Source organism: Antechinus flavipes, chromosome 4 (genome assembly GCF_016432865.1).
Source record: "Antechinus flavipes isolate AdamAnt ecotype Samford, QLD, Australia chromosome 4, AdamAnt_v2, whole genome shotgun sequence".
NCBI lineage: Eukaryota > Metazoa > Chordata > Mammalia > Dasyuromorphia > Dasyuridae > Antechinus > Antechinus flavipes.
Window position 1 is genome coordinate 112,341,547 of NC_067401.1, and position 11,586 is coordinate 112,353,132.

Sequence of the window (11,586 nt, forward strand, 5' to 3'; positions counted from 1 at the left end):
CCATCAGCTGGAGAATGGCTAAGTAAATTGTGGTATATGAATGTTACAGAATATTATTGTTCTGTAAGAAATGACCAGCAGGATGAATACAGAGAGGATTGGCGAGACTTACATGAACTGGTGCTGAGTGAAGTGAATATGATGAGATGGGAGAATTGGGGTGGGAGATCTCTGATCAGAGCTGCAGGTCTTGTGCAAAACAATTCGCAAACCAGAAATCTGTGGGGAAAAAGACATTTTTTTTCAGTTTATTACACTGAAAAGAAGATATCTTCACCAGTGGGCATAATTCTGTGTAGGTCTGCAAACATGGGTTGACAAACTCTTGATTCAGGTAAATCTTGATCAGGAGGCTGGGGAGCAGTTTGAGTTTCAGGTGGAGATCTCCAATTGAATGAGATCACTTAACTGGGAGTTTGAGCCACTCAGTAGAGGACTATTGTCTATGAGATCTCTAATTGAAAAGAGATTACTTATCTTGGGAGTTTTCCTTGTGGACAGAAGGGTGTGCCCCTCCCAGGGGAGAGCTTGAGACCCCAGATCACCCTTTTTTCACAGATTAAAGGGGACACAGTTTCAAGGGACAAGTTTAAAGGGGACACAATTTACATCAAGCAAGAAAACATTGTACATAGAAACAAGAAGATAATACAATGATCACTTCTGTTAGACGGGGCTCTTTTCAATATCAATTTGTTTGAGGGCGGTTCCAATGGTCTTGTGATAGAGAGAACCATCTGCACCCAGAGAGAGGATAGTGGGAACTGAGTATGGATTATAACATGGTATTTTTACTTTTTTGTTATTTTCTTGCATTTTTGTTTTCTTTCTCATTTTTTTCTTTTTTTGATCTGATTTTTCTTGTGCAGCAAGATAATTGTGGAAATATGCATAGAAGAATTGCAAATGTTTAACATATATTGGATTACTTGCTATCTAGGGGAGGAGCTTGGGGTGAGAGGGAAAACAATTTGGAACACTAGGTTTTACAAGGGTGAAAGTTGAAAACTTCATATGTTTTGAAAATAAAAATTAAAAATAAGTTTCATGAAATCAAAATCTTGCATTAGGTCAGACAAGGCAAAGGCTAAAGTCAATCCCATTGATAGAAAGCCAATGGAATTTATTGAATGGTAGTGGAAGGGAAGACATTTTGTGACACCTATTTGTCCAAAAATATAGCAGCTCTTTTTGTAGTGACAAAGTACTTGGAACTAAGGTGACACCCATCAATTGGAGAACAACTGATCAAATATTAATTATATAAATGCTATAGAATATTATTGTATCTGTGCTTTGAGAAGAGCACTTCTGTAGCTGAATGGGAGGCTAGACTTGAAAGAGAGAAACCAACTAGATGCTAGTGCAATGGTCTAGGTATAAAGTTAGAGGGCTTGCATCAAGATGGTGGCAATGTAGAGAAGGTGATGTATACAAAGATAATATGAAGGTAGAACAGATGGGATTTAGCAACAGATTATATGTGGGGAAATGGGTAAAGTGAGAGAAAGTGAGGGGTTACAGTCGACACCAAGTGACTGAGAAAATAGTGATGCTCTTGATCGTGATGAGGAAGTTAGGAAGAGAAAAAAAAATAAATTCCCTTTTGGACATTGTTATGGGCCAGAACTTGAAACAAGGTATTAAATGAAATTGATGGAAACAATGCTTGTGTGCTTGGGTTTGTACCTTTAAGAGTTTACACATTAGAGGTCACACATTGGAGTTCACAAGTATGGGAGATACATAAAGTTAATTTTGTAACTTTGTGAATTCACACCTCCCATAATCCCACTCTCAGAGTAGGAGTCAACCTTTTACACTGAGCATAAAAAGAGCTTCAGTCAGTCAATCAAACAGAGTCAGTTCAGAAGAAGCCACGAGTCAGAGTTGAGCTAGAGCCAGAAGTCACTTCAGAAGATTGACAGAGTCAGAGTTCAGTTCTGGAGACTGAGAAGCTTATCTGCAGTTGGGCAGAACCAAGATTCAGAAAGAGGCTTGAAGCTAGCAACAAGAGCTCTCGGAACCAAAGAAAGCTAACTGGGCTATTTTGGAAGAAACAATAAAGAACTACTTTAACATCTGGCTGCATTTGGAGTGATTATTAATCTGAACTGAAACTAAGGCTACCTCCAGAAAACCTCCCCATGAAACCTGCTCTCACAGAGAACCATCATATATTATAAAAAAGAAGAGAACCACACAGGACATGTTGAGTTTAAGGTTTCCAGTAGGCAAACAGTATAAATCTGAAGGTCAGGAGAGGTTAGATAAAATAAAATCTTTCTCTGTTTCAGAGTCTGATATCATTAAGGGTAGAAAATAAGAAAGTAGTCACCTGTCTTAGTGAGGACATCAATAGTCAGAAATAGATATTTGCCTAAGGGAAAGACCCAGGTGACAGAAAATAAATAGATGGACAAGGTAAATCAGCCAGAATGTTTGAGAGATCCAGTAATTATGCCAAAAAATAATCCAAAAAAAAAAGCTTTTGTTAAGTGCCTTTCCCTAGATAGATATTACATAGATAAAACTAGAAGCCTGTGGTTCTTACTTTCTAGCTATTTACTAAAAGGCAAGGCTCAGATATGCTTTTGTAGGTGAGTATTACAGAAAGGGCATAGAGCAGTATGAAAGCAATAACACCTATATGTCCAAAAATATAGCAGCTCTTTTTGTGGTGACAAAGTACTAGGAACTATGGTGACATCCATCAAGAACAGCTGACCAAATATTAGTTATATGAATGCTATAGAATATTATTGTATCACCATAAGAAAGAGCACAAAAGACATAGATCTGAGAAGACTTATAAGAATTGATGTTGATTGAAATGAGCAGAAACAAAAGTTTTAAAATAAAAAATGTAAAGAAAAACAACTTGAAAGAATTGTCATCATTGAAATGATCAACCACATGTCCATGGTACCAATGAGTTTTCATGTTACCTTGGTTTCTGAGGTTTTGGATTCAAGATGTAGAATGAGCTATACATTTTACTACATTGGCAGTATGGGAATTTGTTTTGCTTTATCATGCCAAGTTGTTTTTTTTTTCAATTTGTTTAATTATAACTTTTTATTGACAGAACATATGCCTGAGTAATTTTTTACAACATCATCCCTTGCACTCACTTCTGTTCCGATTTTTTCCCTCCCTCCCTCCATTCCCTCCCCTAGATGACAAGCAGTCCTTTACATGTTAAATAGGTTACAGTATATCCTAGATACAATATATGTGTGCAGAACCGAACAGTTCTCTTGTTGCACAGGGAGAATTGGATTCAGAAGGTAAAAATGACCTGGGAAGAAAAACAAAAATGCAACATTTATTTCCAAGTGTTCCTTCTCTGGGTGTAGCTGCTTCTGTCCATCATTGATCAATTGGAATTGAGTTAGATCTTCTCTTTGTTGAAGATATCCACTTCCATCAGAATACATCCTCATACAGTATCGTTGTTGAGGTATATAATGATCTCCTAGTTCTACTCATTTCACTCAGCATCAGTTCATGTAAGTCTCTCCAAGCCTCTCTGTATTCATCCTGCTGGTCATTTCTTACAGAACAATAATATTTCATAACATTCATATACCACAATTTACTCAACCATTCTTCAATTGATGGGCATCCATTCATTTTCCAGTTTCTAGCCACTACAAACAGGGCTGCCACAAACATTCTTGCACATACAGGTCCCTTTCCCTTCTTTAGTATTTCTTTGAGATATAAGCCCAGTAATAACACTGCTGGATCAAAGGGTATGCACAGTTTGATAACTTTTTGGGCATAATTCCAGATTGCTCTCCAGAATGGTTGGATTCGTTCACAATTCCACCAACAATGCATCAATGTCCCAGTTTACCTGCAGCCCCTCCAACATTCATCATTATTTTTTCCTGTCATCTTAACCAATCTGATAAGTATGTAGTGGTATCTTAGAGTTGTCTTAATTTGCATTTCTCTGATCAATAGTGATTTGAAACACTTTCATATGAGTGGAAAGAGTTTCAATTTCATCATCTGAGAATTGTCTGTTCATATCCTTTGACCATTTATCAACTGGAGAATATGCCAATTTGTTTTAAAGTTTTCCCCCCACTTGGGATGAGGAGGACAAAGAGACTGGGAAGGTAGGAATAGGGGAAAAGGAAAAGGAAGAGGAAGAAAAAGAAGAAATAGGTAAGGAGTCATAAATTAGCAAGATAGCTTTGAATGTTAAATGTGGAATTAATTGCATTTTTTAAAGCAAAGTCAACATAATATAGATTTGCATTTCCATATACAATCCTTTTCTGTTCTACAATGCTTGTTGGTATTTTAAAAGTTACAGATTGGAAAAAAATCAATTACCAATACCAAGAACATACCAAGATTAAGAGCAATTTGGCTTAGTGAATGGGGATAGATACTTTATTGATGGTGGAAATTACAAATTTATTCATTCCAACAATCCAGGAAAAAATGTATTGTATACCTATCATGTGCAAAGGGCAGAAGGGATTACAAAAATCTACAAAACACAGTCCCTACCCTTTAGGCAATTATAATCCTATAACTGAAAAAGCTTTTCAAAGTAATACTGTGGAAGGGATTTCAGCTCCAAGTGTTTATTAAAAAGTCAACTCCAGAGACTTTCTAGATCATGGATCCATAAGATATAGGGAAGGAATTTCCCAAACTGCTTGACAGTAGAAAAGTACCTTGAACTAGTGGAGAAGGGAAACATACATTGTAGACATTGAAAAAAGTACTTCACAAAGTTGTGTAAAAGTAGAATGGGGTGCCTTCAGATTTTCAAATAACTGGAAGTCTTCAAATGGAGGCTAGATGTCAATGCAGAAGGTAATCTTCAGATATAGGTTAAAATAGAGGAAGATGATAATCCAAAATGGAATTTATAAAACAGATGAGTAAAGAGAATTTTTGAGTATCAATTCTTAAAAATGGTTTGCAGGTACACATTAAAAAGACTCAGACAAGGAATATATCATCACTGATCCATTCATGTTTAAAATCTTGCCATCTTCATTGCATCTCCTTCACTTCTTACAACCAACTGATCAAGTCCTACTCATTCTAATTCCCCAGTTTCTCTCACATTGGAAGCAGCTAGGTAGCACAGTGTGTGTGTGACTGGATCAAGAAGACCAGAGTTCAAATGTGGTCTCAGACACTCATTAACTTTTGGGACTTTGGGAAAGTCACTGTCTCTGTTTCCTTACTTGTAAAATGGGGATAATTATAGCACTTACCTCAAAGTGTTGTCCTGAGGATCAAGTGAGATAATAATTGTGAAGCACTTTGCACAGTGCCTAGCATATAGTAAGTACTATATGTTAGTATTATTAGCCCCTTCTCTATTCTTACTGCCCACTCTTCTGGGATTTTGGTGATAATTCCTACCAAGTCTTCCCATCATCCTTCCCACTACCATCAGAATCATATTCCTTATGCATAAATCTAGCCATATCTCGACTGCTTAGAACCCTTCAGTGGCTCACTATATTCTTCAGCATCAAAGTCACACTTCTTAGTTAGCATTCAATCCATAATGTGTCCCTAATTTTTCAACCTTATCTCTTTCTTCTTCTCCATACTTTGTGCTCCAGGTAACCTGAATGTTTATCTTCTTTAGATATCTGCCAAATCCAGACCCAGACTGTGAATTATATCCCATCCAGATTTGTAGTCCCTGCTCTGTGTGTGTCTACCTCTCTCTGTCTCAGTCTCTCAGTCACACTATCTCTGTCACTGTGTGTGTGTGTGTGTGTCTCCTGGGAAGGATTTACATCATTCCATTCTTTTCCCAGAAGCATCTGGTTATATAGATAAAATCCTGACTCTGGAGTCAGGGAAGATATGAGTTCAAATTTGGTTTTATATACTTACTAGCTTCATGAACTAATTTCTCACCCGGCTACCCTATTATGGAATTCTCTGACACACTTCTAATAGACCAGACTCCAAGAGGTACACTATTGGGATAATTTCATCATTCTGTAAAATCTCACCAGCCTTGGTATTTTTACCTTATCACTCACTACCCTTTGCCTTTCAGACAGAGGAAGAGGTTATGAACTCCAAACCAACATTTAAGCTCAGACATATCTCTTCTCACTCAGTCATATAATACTTAGCACAGTTTCTGGCATATAATACACTCTTGATAAGTGTTAATTAAATGAGTGGCATATCACTGTCTGCCTCAGTTTCCTTAACTGTGAAAGGAGGATTTTAATGCATCTATTTCTCAGAATTGTGAGGATTAATAAGATATTTGTAAAGCACTTAGTAGAGTGCTAGTTCCTTAATAAATGTTTATTTCCTTCCCTTAACATAATATTTTCACTCTTTTTGTTGTTTACTTGCATTTTGTTTTCTTTCTCATTTTTCCCCCTTTTTGATCTGATTTTTCTTGTTAGCATGATAATTGTAGAAATGTGTATAGAAAAATTACACACGTTTAACATAAATTGGATTACTTGCCATCTAGGGGAAGGAATGGGGGAAGAAGGGCAATTTGGAACACAAGGTTTTGCAAGGGTCAATGTTGAAAAAAATTATCTATGCATATGTTTTGAAAATAAAAAGCTTTAATAATTTTTTTTTAAAAAAGGAAAGGAGTTCAAGAGTTTGCAATTACCAGAGTTGTGAGTTAGATGCCTTGGCCATAAGTATTTCTAATATGTATGTGCTCCCTTACCATTCTGTTATGAATTTGTACTCACTCTTCCCATGAATATCATGGATATTTATGCGAGACTTATTGGAGGAATGATCTGTAGTTTTTTTGTTTGTTTGTTTGTTTGACAACATCATCTTAGTAAATGGATTTGTTTTGAGCAAATTGTGTCTTTTAACTGACTACTTATAAAAAGCACTCTGGTAGGAATTTATGAGTTACAATATTAGAACTTGAGACCTTACATCCTTAAATTAGATTAGATTTTGGAACCTTAGGCAAAATCTGATTTCCAGAGACCCATCCCTAAACTGCAAATTGCAGGAAGAACCCATAGGATATATTACACATTGCTATACTACTTACAGAGGTATAGCCAAGATGGCAAAGTAGCAGGAAGAAGTTAGAACTCCTTGCCAAAATTTCTCCAAAAAAATCTAGAAAACTCATTTGATGGGGAATCCAAGAAAAAAAATTACAGCCCACATTGGCACATGGAGTCAGATAAAGAGATCTGTGGATACTGGGATAGCTTCTGACCAGGAACATAGCAAGATTGCAGAACATTCCAAAAGAAGGAAAGTCTGGGCACCAGGCCAAAGAGGTCCCACATATATAATCATATGATCTCACACAAAGACTGGTAACAAATACCAACTAGAAGCTTCATCCCTCCCTACCCAATTCTGGGTCACAGATTCACAGTAGGGTAAGGAGAGAATTTGTGTCCAGGAGGAGTGGGCAGTAGTAGTGGCAGGCACTATGCTCTGTACTGAGTAAGGAGGAGGAGGAGAAGGAGGAGAACAACATAGAAGATGTCTTATTGCAAAAACAACTGACCTGGAAAACAGATTAAGAAAAAAAAATGTAAGAATCATTGGAATATCTGAAAGCCAACCCCCCCCCAAAAAAAAGCTTAGACATCATATATCTAGAAATATATTCTAGAAATCCTAAAGGAAAACTGTTTAGATCTCTTAGAAATAGAGAGCAAAGTGGAAAGAATGTACCAGTCACTTCCTGAATATATCACAAGTAGCCAAAAAGAAAGAAAGGAACTACATTAGGATTGCACATGATTTAGCAGCCATTACTATAAAGGAGTGGAAAGCATGGAATGTAATATCCGAGAAGGCAAAAGATATAGACTTATAGCCAAGAATAACTCCCTATCTCTAGCAAAACTGAGTATGATCCTACAGGGGAAAGAAAATATATCTTTAATGAAACAGAGGGCTTGATTCCAAGCATTCCTTATGAAAAGACAACAGCTCTATAGAAATTTTAAAGTGGCAGTTTCAATAAACTTTGCCATCCACATTCAGAGAAAGACTTATATAAATCTGAAGCAATTGCAGGATAGCTTTTGCTGACACAGGTATTGTCACCTGGAGTAGAGGGAAGAGGAGAGAGGTCAGACAACGCCATGGCCTCTCAGTCAGAGGGGTCAGAGAACAGCAATGGCCTCTCATTCTCCTTGTATCATCCTCCCACAAGATGAGATCCATTCTGCAGGTCTGGTTTGGATCTCCAGCAGCCACCGTCAGGTGCCTCCTGTGTATTCCAGCAGCTCGTGTATTACAACACACATATATATACCATAGCATACTATTTTCATCTTTTTTTCTTGTTTTCCCTTTTGTTCTGATTTTTCTTTCCCAATATGACTCATATGGAAATATGTAAAAAATGAATGTATATGTATAACCTAAAAATTGATATATATATATATACACACATACATACATACATATAAATTTTAAATTTTAAATATAGTAATAAAGAGAAACATAAAAAGGGGGGCACCTAGGTAGTGCAATGGGTAGAGCATCAGCCCTGAAGTCAGGAGACCTGTGTTGTAATACACGAGCTGCTGGAATATACAGGAGCCACCTGATGGTGGCTGCTGGAGATCCAAATCAGACCTGCAGAATGGATCTCATCTTGTGGGAGGATGATACAAGGAGACTGAGAGGCCATTGCTGTTCTCTGACCTCTCTGACTAAGAGGCCATGGTGTTGTCTGACCTCTCTCCTCTTCCCTCTACCTCCAGGTGACAACACCTGTGTCAGCAAAAGCTGTCCTGCAATTCCTTCAGATGTTATGATTATGACCTGTCCCTTAATATACCTGAGTTCAAATCTGGCCTCAGACACTTAACATTTCTAGCTGTGTGACCCTGGACAAGTCACTTAACCCCAATTAAGAGAGAGAGAGAGAGACAGACAGATAGACATAGCCATGAAAAGATAAACATAAAGAAACAATCATAATGGTCTAAACAAGGATAAATTTCTTACATTCGAATATGGATAGATGGTACAAATCTATCTTCTGAACTCTACTATTTTCAGAGATCATCGACTTTAATTAGAAAGAAAAGTTGGGAGTGAATCTGTTATGTCTTGATGACTTTAAAAGAAAAATTTAAAGAAAGAGAGATAAAGAGGAATAATACACTTGGGGATGGGAAGGAGGGAAAGGAAGATGAGGGGAAATTATCTCACATAACTGAAATACACAACATAAATCTATACAAATAAGAAGAAACAGTGGAGAAAGCATGAGCACTTGGACTTAACTCTCATCTGAACTGATCAATAGAGGAAATAATGTAAATATATAAAGTTGGATATAGAAATATATTCCATTCAACAAAAATAGAAGAAAAAAGGAGAGGAGGAATTTGAGGGAAGGTAAATTAAGGGAGGGATCATTGAGAAACAAAACAAACTTTTAAAATGTACCAAAAAATTTGTAGTTGTTTTTGAGGTGGCAAAGAATAAGATTCTGTGAGGGTGGCAATCAACTGGTCAATAAATAAGCAAGATAAATGTGATAGAATATCATTGTGTTGAATGAACTCATCAGCATAACTGAAGTACTAGGAACCTCAATAGTAGTAGAAATCCTAATAATTTTTCAGAAACCCCAAGCCACGGTGCCTTGGGATTGATGTAATTTCTTTAGGAATGTAGCTATTGGGAGTGATGTGTCACAGCCTTGGAGAATGGGTGTGAGAAAAAGGGAGTTGAGCCTGATTATCTTTATTCTACTAAGCTATCCTTCAAGGATGTCTCTTTGTCATCCAAAAGTCTGGGCTGTTATCTCACCTGGACTCAAACATTGAGTACTTCTTAATTTCATGAAAAAAAAAGGGGGGGGAGTCATCAGCCCCCATAACCAAACTTCCCACCAATCATGGAATCCCCAATCCCACAATGTTATTTATCATGCTCCGTTCTTTATTTTCTATTCTCCAATTCCACTTCTAATAATTTTTCCTATAAATTTACCTGCTTACTTACTGTTCTTTTGTTATCCTCCTCATTTGGAATTTAGACTACTTTAATTAGAGTTATAATTATAATAAAAATTTACCTCTTGACTTAGAAGTTATCTAAGCTTTAAAATTCTTTTGAGGCACTTGTGACACAGATCTAGAACCCCAATATATTTTGGAGATCCTCCAATGTAATAACCAAGCAGGGTTCCAGAGGACTAATGATGAAACATTACCCACTTGCTACCAAAAAGGTAAAGATATAAAAATGTAAAATGAGACAATTTGTTTACATAGTCAATATGGAAATTTGTTTTGACTATACATGTTTGTAATGGAATTTGTTTTTCTCAAATTTCTCAATTGGGATTAAGGGGAAATTTTAAGAAGGTAGATCTTGGCTGATTAAAACAGATAAAATATTTTAAATTAAATTTAATTCCATGTAGGAAGGAATGTTATTTCATCTCAGTTTTGAATCTTTCCCATTTCTAGAAATCAGGGCTTATTGAACTGAATTAAACTGTGGAGCAGATGTTTGGGGAGTCCCCTATTGATGTTTTTTTGGTTTGTTTAAATGGAATGACATCTATATGTCATAGTGCTTAGAAATCTGTTCTTGGATTTGTGAAACCCAGATTTAAATCCTGATCCAGGTACTCACTTCCATAGTGTGTCACTCAACCTTTTTGAATGTTTCCTTACCTGAAAAATAGGCACCTCATCTGATTGTTATGAAGCTCAAAAGGAATGACATATGTAAATTGCTTTTCAAATCTTAAATCACCATATAAGTTGGGCAAAAAATTAAGCATCTAATATGTGACAGGAATTGTGCTACAAAGGGATACAGAGAGGATACAAAGAAAAAGGGGAATAGTTAATAATAACAACAAACCCGAAGAGTGTCTTTTTGCCCCTACTAATGTTCTTTGTTCTTTGTATAGAAGATGATGCTACAGCTGAGGGTCGTTAATGGGCCTCTATACATTGTATCTGCAGTCAATTGCAATGTCACCCCATTTTCATTGATGCCAAATAGCACACTTTTACAAAATGGCTGGTGAGAGCCAGGAACGCCCCCTCGTGGCCATGGAACGTAGCCAACTAAGTGCTTTGCACAAACTTGAGGAAAGAACCAATAAATTAGTGCGATCTCATTAGTCCGGAGCCTCAGCCCAATTTCATAATCATTAAAGTAGCGCACCACGTGGCAGTTCTCAAAGCGCCTTCACACGCCCAGGAGAGAGGCAGATTGACTGAGCTCCCTGATTAGAGACAGGATAGGTGTCCCAACACTAGATGCTGAACCCCAAGGGGCCTGCCCAGACTCGGGATTCGGCCCGGAGACCCCGAGGGGCGGCGTCCTGAGTCTTGGCCACAAGAGGGCGAACTTTCCCAGCCGACGTGTCCCCTGGCTTCCCTACGGCCACGGCACCTTCCCCTCCTTCCCCCCCACGAGTCAGAAGCCCCGATCTCTACATCCATCCCGGCCCCTTCCTCATCCCCAGACCGCCTCCTATTGGTAGTTTTCTCAGCTGCCGCTCGCGGCCTGCAACTCCGCTGGCCCACATCTCCGCCCCTCCCCCGCTTGCTTTCCTCAGTTTCCCACCCTTCCACC